This window comes from Phascolarctos cinereus, unplaced genomic scaffold (genome assembly GCF_003287225.1).
Source record: "Phascolarctos cinereus isolate Bilbo 61053 unplaced genomic scaffold, phaCin_HiC Scaffold_9;HRSCAF=440, whole genome shotgun sequence".
NCBI classification, from domain to species: domain Eukaryota; kingdom Metazoa; phylum Chordata; class Mammalia; order Diprotodontia; family Phascolarctidae; genus Phascolarctos; species Phascolarctos cinereus.
The window spans coordinates 94,664,196-94,676,157 of record NW_027556402.1 but is presented as its reverse complement, the minus strand read 5'-3'; the positions used below and the strand labels follow the sequence as shown (position 1 = coordinate 94,676,157).

Below are 11,962 nucleotides of genomic sequence, written 5' to 3'. Positions count from 1 at the left end.
GGTGATCACAGAGGACAGAGGGTAGGGTGTTTTTCTCATCTTTACACCCTACCTCCCATACATAGTATCAATCACGGCATTTCAACTATTCACCCAGTAGCAAACACTGCATCCAGTAGGAAAAAGATCAAGGTGTATAACACAAACATTCTTCAGTCAGACATAGATACAGACAGGCAGCATTCTTTCCATTACATATTTTGTTCTACAAAACTGAGCGATTTTTCCATTTTCCAAATTTAGGCTTACAGCTGTGGAAGGACTGCTCCACCAATCATAGCCACAGTCTCACCTTTGAGACTCCCTCAGAGTTTTGGTCCTCCACACCTTGGAACATCCATCATCTGCTGCGGTCTTTTCACCCTGGGACATACTTTACACTGTCTCTCTTCTCCCATTGATGAGTTCCTTCTAAAGGCTCCATTTGGGGAGGGTTCTCAGGCTGGACAACTTTCTTTCCTCTCCTGGCTGTGCTTCTGACTTGCTGGACTTTAACACCACACTCCTACAGTGGGTACTTTCACCCCCTAAACCAGGGGTGGAGAACCTGTGGCCTCGAGGCCACATGTTGCCCTCTAGGTCCTCAAGTGCAGCTCTTTGACTGACTGAATCCAAACTTCAAAGTGAAGGATTCAAAGTGATTCAATCAAAGGGCCACACTCAAGGACCTAGAGGGCCACATGTGGCCTCGAGGCCATGGCTTCCCCACACCTGCTAACTTCTCACTGTTTTCCAGCTCCTTCTCATATGTTCTCTTCCCCTGTTAGATTATAAGCTCCTTGAGAGTAGGGACCCTGTTTCTTTACACATTTATCCAGAGTACTCATAAATGCTTGTCATCTACCTGCCTATTTGTGTTTTCCTATTTTTGTACTTTTGCTTACAGTACAATACTTGGGATGTCCTCTCCTTTATCTCCTCTGCTTAGTGAATCTGACACATCTTTCAAGGAAAGTTCTTATTGTTTAGTCATGTCCGACTCTTTGTGATCCTGTGTGATACTGTTCATAGGGTATTACTTGGCAAAGATACTAAAATGGTTTGCCATTTCCCATTCCATTTTTTAATAATTTCGAAAATAATTTTTATTTTCAGGATTCTCTACTTCAATTCTCCTTATTCTGTATAGTCTTGGTGCCCTGGAGTTATCCAGTATGATGTGCAGCTATGAGATTGAACTTTTGCTGGAACATCTCTTTGAATGAGAGATGGTTTTCCAATATGCTGGTGATAACCTCCTCTGAAGGGATCCTCCACAGGATTCATGGCAACAGCCCAGACTTTTTGCCTTGTTTCTCTTGGCCTTGTATTTGTGATAAGTACAATCTGCCTTAAGGATGGGTTTATCAATATGACTTGTCTAGCAACAACATCAACCACAGCTCTGTTTGCAGAGGAGATCACTTTCTTAGAGTCTGAAGGTAGCTTCACCAGTGTTTTCTTGGTTTCAGGATTGTGTGAAATCACTGTGGCATCATTTCCAGATGCACAGGACTTTTTTCAAGACAGCATACTGTGGTCCCTTTAGGCATAGTGCCAACTGGGGGGACATTGCCAATGTTGAGCTGAGCTTTCTTACTACAGTATGCAACCTGGCCAGCATGGATACATTCAGCAACAATAAACAACTCTGTCCTCTTTTTAAATTGGTAAAGATCCTTGAAGCTACTTTTGTAAAAAGAGCCCTTCGGCCTGGATCATGCATTGTCCTAAACGGTGGTGATACCCTTAATGTAATCATGCCTCTTGGTGAAGTCCACAGCCCAGAGCTTGGCGGCCTCTTTCCTGAGCTGCACATGAGCATGGAAGATGGAGCCCACACCCTTCCTGTGACCACAGATCACTCAGTGATCTGGCTCTGGACTTGCTAGAAAGAGGTTTCTCCAATGTTTTAAGACAAACAGAAGTTAAATGACTTGCCCAGGCTTACACAACTGGTAAGTGTCTGACTTGACTTGAATTCAGGTCTTCCTGACCCCAGACCCAGCACTCTATCCACTGAGCCACCTAGCTTCCTCCTTCAGTGATAAAGTGAAAAGTGTCTTCTCCACGAATCCTTCTGTGATTCCTTCTACTCCCATAAGAAGTTTCTACTTATTTGACAGTTTATATTGTACTATATTCTATAATATTCTACATGATATTTAGCTGTGCTTGTTCTATCTCTACCATCTAAGCTATAGACATGTTGAAGATTCGGGCCACATTTCATTTATCTTTTTTTTTTGATCTTCACAATTACTGATAAAGTATTCTACATAGAATAAGTGATTGGCAAGTACTTATTGAATAAAGAAGTGAAGGAAGGTCTGGTGCCAGCAAATTTTCCAATTAGGGTAGCTAAACCTCAAATACATAAATTTAATTTTAGATTATGTCTATACTAAGAAAATTAGCAAATCAACTTGTTCAAACATCTGATAAGAGCCTTCTCAAATAGTTTATCTGTATTTTTAAGTTTTCTGGTGAATTATAATAGCTTTATAAAAGAAACTGCTTTGGAATACTTGAGATAACCCAAGTACATGGGCATCCTAAACTCTTGGAGTTTAGAGTTGATGGAAATCTCAGACATGCTCCATTCCATCCTCTTTATTTGACAGATGGTCAGACAGAGTCCCCGTGATGGGAAGTGACTTGTTTTAGATTCCAGAATTTGTCCTTAGGGGAGCATCTGTCCAACTCAGGTGTGAACACACACGCGCGCGCACACACACACACACACACACACACACACACAGATATTCTAATGTTAGTTGCTATTGGCAATATTAACAACTCGTTTTTGTAGCTCTTCAATTAATCAATTAATAAGGCACTGGGCTGTGTGATAGGGAAGCAAATACAAAGAAAGAAAAAAAATCCCTACTTTTAACAAACTTACATTCTGAGTGCGACAACAAGTAGATATAAATCTATACAAAGCATAAATATAAACTTAATATATACAAATATGTACAAAGTATTTAAATGCCAGGTAAGTAGGGAAGAGATAGTACCTGCAGTTGGTAAGATCAGGGAAGATTTAATGCAGAGTTGCATTTTAAAGGAAGTGAAGATTCTGTTAGGCAAAGTAAAGAAGAAATTTGTGCTAGGTATAATGGATGGCTAGTATAAATGCATGTGATGAGATATGACATTTCAAGAGTGAAGACCAAAGCCAAAGCCGATGGGGAATAAAAGGTTTAAAAACGAAATAGAAGAATATACATGCTATCCTAGAAGAAAGAGGAAGTGACTGGTTGTGGTTTAATAAGGGGAATCCCATGGTCAGATCTGTGCTTAAAGAAAACTGTGTTGATAGCAGTATATAGGAGGGGCTGGAGTGATGAGAGACATGAGGCAGAGAGAACAATTAGGACGCTGTTACAAAAATCTAGGAAAAAGATAGCGGTTGCATGAATGAAGAAAAGGAGTTAGACATGTGAGACATGAAAGCAGAAATGACAAGATTTGGCAAATCTTTGAACATCTGGCATAACAGAGAGTGAGGAATCCATGATAGTACTCATGGCTAGGAAACTGCAAGACTGAAAGGACAGTAGTGCCTTTGACAGAATTCAGGCAGTCTGGATGAGTTTTCCTAGTTCTGAGGCCAGCTCTCTAACCACTCTTCACATTCCGTTTTTATGTATAGGTATACATATGCATATACATGTATACAGTGCATGTGTACACCTACACAAACATATCTTTGCAACATACATATGCATGCACACACATGGCAACATGTGCAGTAAATATTCATATATATATGTACATACTTATACACATGCATACACATACATGTATTCCCATCCATTTTCATATCTATATATACACATCTATTCACACATCTTTGTTTATATACATATGCATATATATATATATATATATACACATGCAAATATATATATATATATATATATATGTGGATGAATGTGTATAAATATATGTCAATGCTTATAGGCACATATTTACATTTATAGTAATTTTACAGCAAACTAAGCTTAGCCCAGAGTGTTTAAGTGATGTTCCCAAGTTCACCCAGCTAATAAATATCAAGGTTTGAATTTGAGCCCATGTTTTTTGATTCAAAATCCACTACTCTTTCCACTGGGCTATGGGGATTACATACACACACACACACACACACACACACACACACACATGCACTCACTTGCCCCCCCATATATGTACAAAGCTCCACAGATGAGGATGAGCAATTTGTTTCTTTCTTATCATCCTAAATAGCTACCTTGGATATCAGAATTTAAGTGCCTTGCCCATAATCACATAGCTAATAAGTCTGAGAAGCAAAACTTAATCCAAAGTCATTTAGATTTTAAAGCCATCTCATTATTCACTACGTCATAATGTTTTTCTGTTTGCTTGTTTCTGATTTGTGTGGTATTGATAAAAATTATAGACTATAAAAAAGGGATGTTACAATCTGAATTGATGAAAGAAATATTGATATAAATGAAATTACACATAATTAAAGAGTTGAAGTAGAGATCAAGATGCAGCAATTTGAAACAAAATCAGAATTTCCCTCTACAGATTTCATCATTTGGGTGATTAAATAAAGAGCGATGAATTATACATTATTTATATTGACTAGTTTTTTAAAAATTATCTTACAATTCCCAGCACATTTTTCCCTGTACAGTTACTGATGCTCACTTGTCAATGACTCTGTATCGTCAGACACTTTACAAGCAGCATAGCTCTCCTAAAAGGTTTCGATTTTTCACTTCTTTATTCCATGATCCTGATCTAGCACATCAGAGTTTGGTACTCTATGGGATGCATGTTAAAAATAGTAAGCAGGCAAATTTCTGCCACTACATGCCAGTCTTTGCTACTGGGCACAAGGTCACATACAATCTCCTGCCACCACCCTCTCTCCAATGGTACAGAGTTTTGGCATCCCATTTTTAGAAGGTCAGCAATGCTCTAAGTTATGGGGTAGAAGATTTAACAGCCATTGTAAAAATCCTAAATATAAATGACAACAGCTAATTTGTATGGAGGCCATCATTCTACATTCATTTGGAAAGTTGTGGGTGATGGGAGTAGAATGTTCTGGAGACAATAGAGTTTGAAATTTAGGGGCCAAACAGATTACATAAGTACAAGCTAGATAGAGACGGAATTTCCTATTTATTTATTTATAGTTTTCAACATGGGACTTCCACAGGATTCTGAGTTCCAAATTTTCTCCCCATCTCTCCCCTCCCTCCCACTCCATGACAGTGTGCATTCTGATTATCCTTCCCCCAATCTGCTTTCCCTTCTGTCACCCCCTCACCCTTCATTTCCCCTTCCCTTTCTAGGGTAAGATAGATTTCTATGCCCCATTACTTGTGCATCTTATTTACCAATTGCATGTAAAAAAAATAACGTTTGTTTTTTTAAAACTTTGAGTTCCAAATTCTCTATCTTCCTGCCTCCCCACCCATTCTCATTGTGATGGCAGGCAATTTGATATAGTTTATACATGTGTAGCCATGCAAAACACTTCCATAATAGTCACATTGTGAAAGACTAAATATATTTCCCTCCATCCTATACTGCACCCTGTTTATTGTATTCTCTCCTTTGACCCTGTTCCTCTTCAAAAGTGTTTGCTTCTGATTGCCCCCTCTCTCAATCTGCGCCCCCTTCTACCACTCTCCACTCTATTAACTCCTCCCCCATTACTTTCCTATAGGGTAAGACAGATTTCCATACCCCGTTGAGTGTGTATGTTATTCCTTCCTTAAGCCAAATCTGATGAGATAAGGTTTACTAATTCTCTCTCACTTCCCCGCTACTGTAAAAGCTTTTTCTTGTCTTTTTTATGTGAGGTAATTTACCCCATTCTACCTCTCTTTTTCCTTCTCCCAGTACATTCCTCTCTCAACCTTTAATTTTATATTTTAGATATCATCCCTTCATATTCTGCTCACCCTGTGACTCTCTCTGTCTGTATTTCCTGCTGTGTAATAATGAGAAAGGTCTCATGAGTTACAAATGTCATCTCTCCATGTAGGAAAGTAAACAGCTCCACTTTAACAAGTGCTTTATGATTTTTCTTTGCTGTTTACTTTTTCATAATCCTCTTAAATCTTGCATTTGAAAGTCAATATTCTATTTGTCTCTGGCTTCTTAAGTATGCTTTAAATTCCTCTACTTCATTGAATGTCAATTCCCCCCCATTAATTACACTCAGTTTTGCTAGATAGATGATTATTGGTTTTAATCCTAGCTCCTTTACTAGATCTTATGCTATCCTGATTGTGTTTCCACAAAACTTGAATTGTTCCTTTCTGGCTCCTTGCCAAACCTGGGAGCTCTGGAATTTGGCTGCAATATTCCTAGGAGTTTTCCTTTTGTGATCTCTTTTAGGAGGAGGTCAGTGGTTTCTTTCAATTTCTATTTCACCCTCTGGTTCTAGAATATCAGGGCAGTTTTCCTTGATAATTTCTTGAAAGATAATGTCTAGGCTCTTATTTTGATCATGGCTTTCAGGTAATACAACAATTTTTAATATATCTCTCTTGGATCTATATTCTAGGTCAGTTGTTTTTCCAATGAGATATTTCACATTGTCTTTATTTTTTTTCATTCTTTTGTTTCTGTTGTTGTTGTTGTTTTTTATAATTTATTGATTTCTCATGGAGTCATTAGCTTACATTTGCTCCATTCTAATTTTTAAGGAATTCTTTTCTTCAATGAGCTTTTGGACATCCTTTTCCTTTTGGCCAATTCTACTTTTCAAAGCATTCTTCTCATTGGCTTTTTGGACCCCTTTTGCCATTTGGTCTACTCTATTTTTTAAGTTGTTATTTTCTTCAGTATTTTTTGTATCTCCTTTACCCAACTGCTGACTCATTTTTCATGATTTTCTTGCATCACTCTGATTTCTTTTCCCAATTTTCCCCTCTACTTCTTGTACTTTATTTTCAGAATCCTTTTTGAATCCTTCCATGGCCTGAGACCAATTCATATTTTGGGGGGAGACTTTTGGTGCAGGAGCTTTGACTTTGTTGTCTTCTTCTGATTGTATGTTTTGATCTTCCTTGTCACTGAAGTAAGATTCTATAGTTTGAGTTTTTTTCCATTGTTTGCTCATTTCCCCAGCCAATTACTTGACTTTTTGACTCTTTTTTAAAGTAGAGCTCTGTTTCCACTGTGGAGGGTGTACTGTCCCAAGCATCAAGGGTTTTTGTAGCTGTTTGCAGAGATACTTCTAGGGACTTGTAAGTTTTCAGTTCTTGAAAGGTAGTATGATATAAGGAGAGGTATTTACTCCTCCCCTGGCCTGTGCTCTGGTCTGTGAGTGACTACAAGCACTCCTTTCTCCCCTGGAATTGTGAGGAGGGTTCTCTCTTCACTGCTACCACAAGCTCTGCTATGCCAGTGCTTCTCCTTGCCCCAAGACTGCCACCCAGGAATGCAACACAGATGCAATTACGGGCAAAGCAACAGAATCCTGCCTAATTGCCAACAAAAAGATTTCTGTAATCTCTTACTGTCTGTGGGCTGAGATTTCTGGAAACAGTCACTGCAGCTGCCACTGCTCCAGTGTTGTTTTGGGGACAGGGTGGCCTGAGCTCCTCTCTCATTTAGCTCTGACAGACCTTTCCTCCTGACATTCAAAGTTGTCATTGGCATTTGTGAATTGAAAAGTCTGGAAACTGCCACAACTCCCAATGATTCAGTCCCCTGAGGCCTGCTTCACATTCCCTGGTGGCCGTTCTGTCCCTGCACAGCCTGTGCTAGACTGCACTTATCTCCAAGACCTTTCCCATCAACTATCCTGGTTGTCTTGGGCTGGCAATTTGTTTCACTCTGTCTTTTTGTGGGTTCTGCTGCTCTAGAAGTTGTTTAGAGTAATTTTACAGGTATTTGGAGGGATTTGAGGGACATTTCAAGAGAGTCCCTGTTTTTACTCTGCCATCTTGTCTCCACCTCAAGGATTTTCTACTGAGCATAGGTAATGTAGAATTCTTTACCACTTTCTACAATATACTAAAAATTAAAATATATAATTATAAGTAGAAGCAACTGAACAATTACTTCTTAGTAATTTCAGATGAATCTATTTCTAGTGCCTTCTTCATTCAAGTATTCTTTCATGACCCCAGGCTATGGGAATTTGGTCACCTGGAACCTGCTTGTTATATTAGTAATATAGAAGGAAGTTCTTCAAATATCTTTTGGCAATATGCTTTAAAGTAGGAAAAGTAGTACTCAGGACAAAAGTAGATTTCTTCCAAGGTCATGCACTTCCACTCAGAGTTTTTGGTAGAAAGATGGTTCATGGCAATAAAAGAGTAAGGTGGTGGTTCAGATTCAGAAACCAGCCAGACTCTGATGCTCTTAGGGACTCTTCAACCATAATTTGACTTTGCTCCAGATACTGCTTCTCCTTTTCCTTGATATTATAGGAGCTTGTCCATCAGAACTCATCATTCCTAGCCACTGAATAGTGGTCAACTTATCATTCAGAATGCAATCTTACACCATCTACTGATGTTACCCCAGGGATAGGACTCTGTCAGCTTCCCCAGCTTACTGGAGATAGTGGCAACAAGCCAAAGTTCTAGAGAAGAATCTGAATCATTGGGGCTCATGGTCAGTCAAATGCCTAGAAATTGGTGGAAGGGTTTAGACTGTTGAAGGGGAAAAGGGGAGAGGCAGAAGAAGATTCCAGTTTGGGGAGGAAGAGTTAGTGGCTTTTAGTTTGTTCCATGGTTTAAAATTCGTGCTGTTGTTAAATAAGAAAAAGAAAAAGGAAATTAAGATGGCAGTTTAAAATGAAGATCTATGAACTTTGCCTTCTTTTCCAAGTCACTCATTCCCCACATTTACTTTCATCCTTTTTAAGACTTATCCAGTATCTTTTAAAATGCATCCTACAGTTCCTTTGTTTCTCTCAATTGTATTGGTTGATATCTTTATTAACATCAGTATATTACTTTCTTAGGCATAAGAAGCTTCAGTATCTTTGTCTATCTTGGTAACAGATAGTACATACTTAGGTCTTTTAGGTGAAATCAGGATATTTTTTAAACTACCATCATTATGGTTCATTGCAAAGCTGTTCAAAAAAATTGGAGGTGGGGAGGGTAAAACCAGTTTAACTTATTATTTGTAGCAACTAAGAAAACTTTTGTTGTTGTTCAGTCATGCTTGATTCTTTATGTTCGAATTTGGGATTTTCTTGGAAAAAGATACCAGAGTGGCTTGCCATTTTATTATACAGCTCATTTTACAAATGAGGAACTAACTCAAACAGGGTTAAGTGACTTTCCCAGGGTCACACTGCTAGTAGAATCTGAGGACAGATTTGAACTCAGGAAAATGACTCTTCCTGACTCCAAGCCTGGCATTCTATGCACTGATCCACCTAGCTATCCTGCCCTGACAAAACTAGAGCTATCTGAACAAACACAATCTTTTTTCATTAAATCGATATTGCTTATATTTGGTTATGTTAATCATATGTAAATCATATTCTATGTGGTAATCTGTTCGTCCACTGACATTCATTGTAAAATTGGGGCTTCCTGCCTTCCTCATATTATGCTTGTTCCTGTGATTGAATTGAAAATATCAGGGAAGAAGAAAAAAAGATTTGGTGTTCTACAATTTGTGGCCAAATGTTAGGTACCATATAATTCCAAATCCTATCAAAGATTTATTCTAGAGAGCTACTGTCATGGTGGGATGTAAATATCATAAGACTGAGAATCAGGACACAAATCTATTCCAAGTATTCTATTACACCACGATAAGTATCTAAACAAATAGCCATGCCCATGTAACTCAGTAAGACTTTGAAATACAAATTGCTGATCTGAATTTGTGTGGTCAAGTTCACATTGGTGTATTACGTGAAGGTTTTGAATCAATTGCTTTGTAAAGTCCCTGTTAGATTTTAAATAAGATAATATGTAAAATACTTTACAAATATTCAGGTGCAGAATTTTAAGATTTTTTAAAAATCATGATTGGTATTTTTAAAAATTCTGTTATTGTGTTATTTTTTATTTGTATTTTTTATTTTAAACTTAAATACAAAATAAAAAAGAAAAAAGAAATAAACTTAAATGCTAAAACTAAAATAATACAAAATAAGAAAAGAAAAAAAAGCATTGCTATGTTCAAAGCAGAATGTGAGTGAGGATTAAAAATATACAACAATAAATTTCCTTTTCAAGAAAGCCTATGTAACAAATCCTACATCTTTTCTTTGCTTCCTTGTAAGTTTTCTTTTGTTCTCTGTTGTGCACTTTTTACTTTTGTCTTCCCTCCCCCAAGGCTACAATTAAGTATAGATACATACTCATGTACACATACACAAACATATATACATACATATACAGACATATGCTTAAATATATACATAAACACACATAAACCCATACATACACACACTTATGCATATGTATATACTTAGAAATTGATAATCATAGTCATATATAGACATACACATTCTTATGCATCTATTTAAGACTGTACTATATTTATTTATCCTCTGTTTCTCTAAGGGTGAGTAACCTCTTCCTTCATAAGTTTGAGTGTTTCCATATTTTTTTTCAAGTCCAACAACTCATCATTTCCTACACCAGAACAATATTCCCACCTTATCGTGTCTAGTTGTTTTAAATAGTCCAAAACAGCATTGATAAATATGGCTGACACATAGTGTAGTTTCCTTTTTTTCTCTTTTGATTAAATCTCTTTTAGCCTTAACTTTGTCCAAAATCATGATTACCACCCCGATCCTTTTCCCTAACAAATTCAACTCCTCATCTTTATTTTATATTTGTGCATGTCTCTTATTTTCTATCCCTCCTGACCCTTCTACTTTACTTCTACCCGCTACCTTGCCCTCCTATTATTTAATCTACCCCCAGACCCAAGGATCCCTCCCTTGTCCTCCCTTTCCCATTAATCTAAACACTCTTCTATATCTATATCTGTATCTTCTATATCTATTATCTCACCCTCTCCTCTAATGATCCCTCCATTATCCTCTCCCTATCCCCTTAGAGTTTTAATTCTTTCTGAATTAAGAAGACTTTTATACATATATACATATTTATGTATGTATATACATATGTATATGTGTGTATTGTTCTCTCTAGAAAACATTCCTAGTAAAAGTAGGTTTCCAGAACTACCAGCCCTCCTCCCAAATCTAAGTCCTCTGTGTAGGTTCTTCCTCTTGCACCTAATTTGTATAAGATAATTACTCTTTTTAGCTGTTCTTAAATGATTTTACTTTTTAAAATCACATCACACTAAGGTCTATCCCAATCTTTCTTAATGATCTACCCAATTATTAATAACAATCTTAGACATACATTTTACATATATAAAAGGTAAACAGTCTGTCCTTATTGAGTCCCTTGTAATTAGTCTTTGGTATTTCCCTTAATTTTCTCTTGGCTCTTGTATGTCAAATCTTCTATTAAGTTCAGTTTTTTTTTTTAAAAAACAAAATCCTGAAAGTCTGACAATTCACTAAACGTCTTTTTTTTTTTTCCATTCAGGATTATGCTTAGCTCGCTGGGTATGATATTTCTGGATGGAACCTCAGATCTTTTGTTCTTCAAAATATGATGTTCTAAGACCTGCAGTCTTTAGGTCTTGTGTAATTCTAACTGTGGCACCAGCATATTTAAATTATTTTTTTCTTGTTGCTCATAATATTTTATCTTTGAGCTGGGGCTTTTGGAACTTGACTATAATATTTATGGGAATTTTCCTCATAGGATCTCTTTCAAGTAGTGAACAGTAGATTGTTTTTTTTTTAATTATTATTTCTACTTTCCCTTCTTGTTCTAATATTCAGGAAGATTTTCTGTAATTATTTCTTGTATTATTGTATAATTTTTTTTGAGCATAGCTTTCAGGTGGTCTGATTATTTTTATGTTTTCTCTTCTTGATCTGTTCTCCAGATCAATTGTTTTTCTTATGAGA

General features: G+C 37.0%; 1 pseudogene; it reads right to left on the bottom strand.

Moving 5' to 3' along the window:
- Nucleotides 1-1,106: 1,106 nt before the first annotated feature.
- Nucleotides 1,107-7,635, bottom strand: LOC110196435 (large ribosomal subunit protein uL2 pseudogene; annotated as a pseudogene).
- Nucleotides 7,636-11,962: the final 4,327 nt, after the last annotated feature.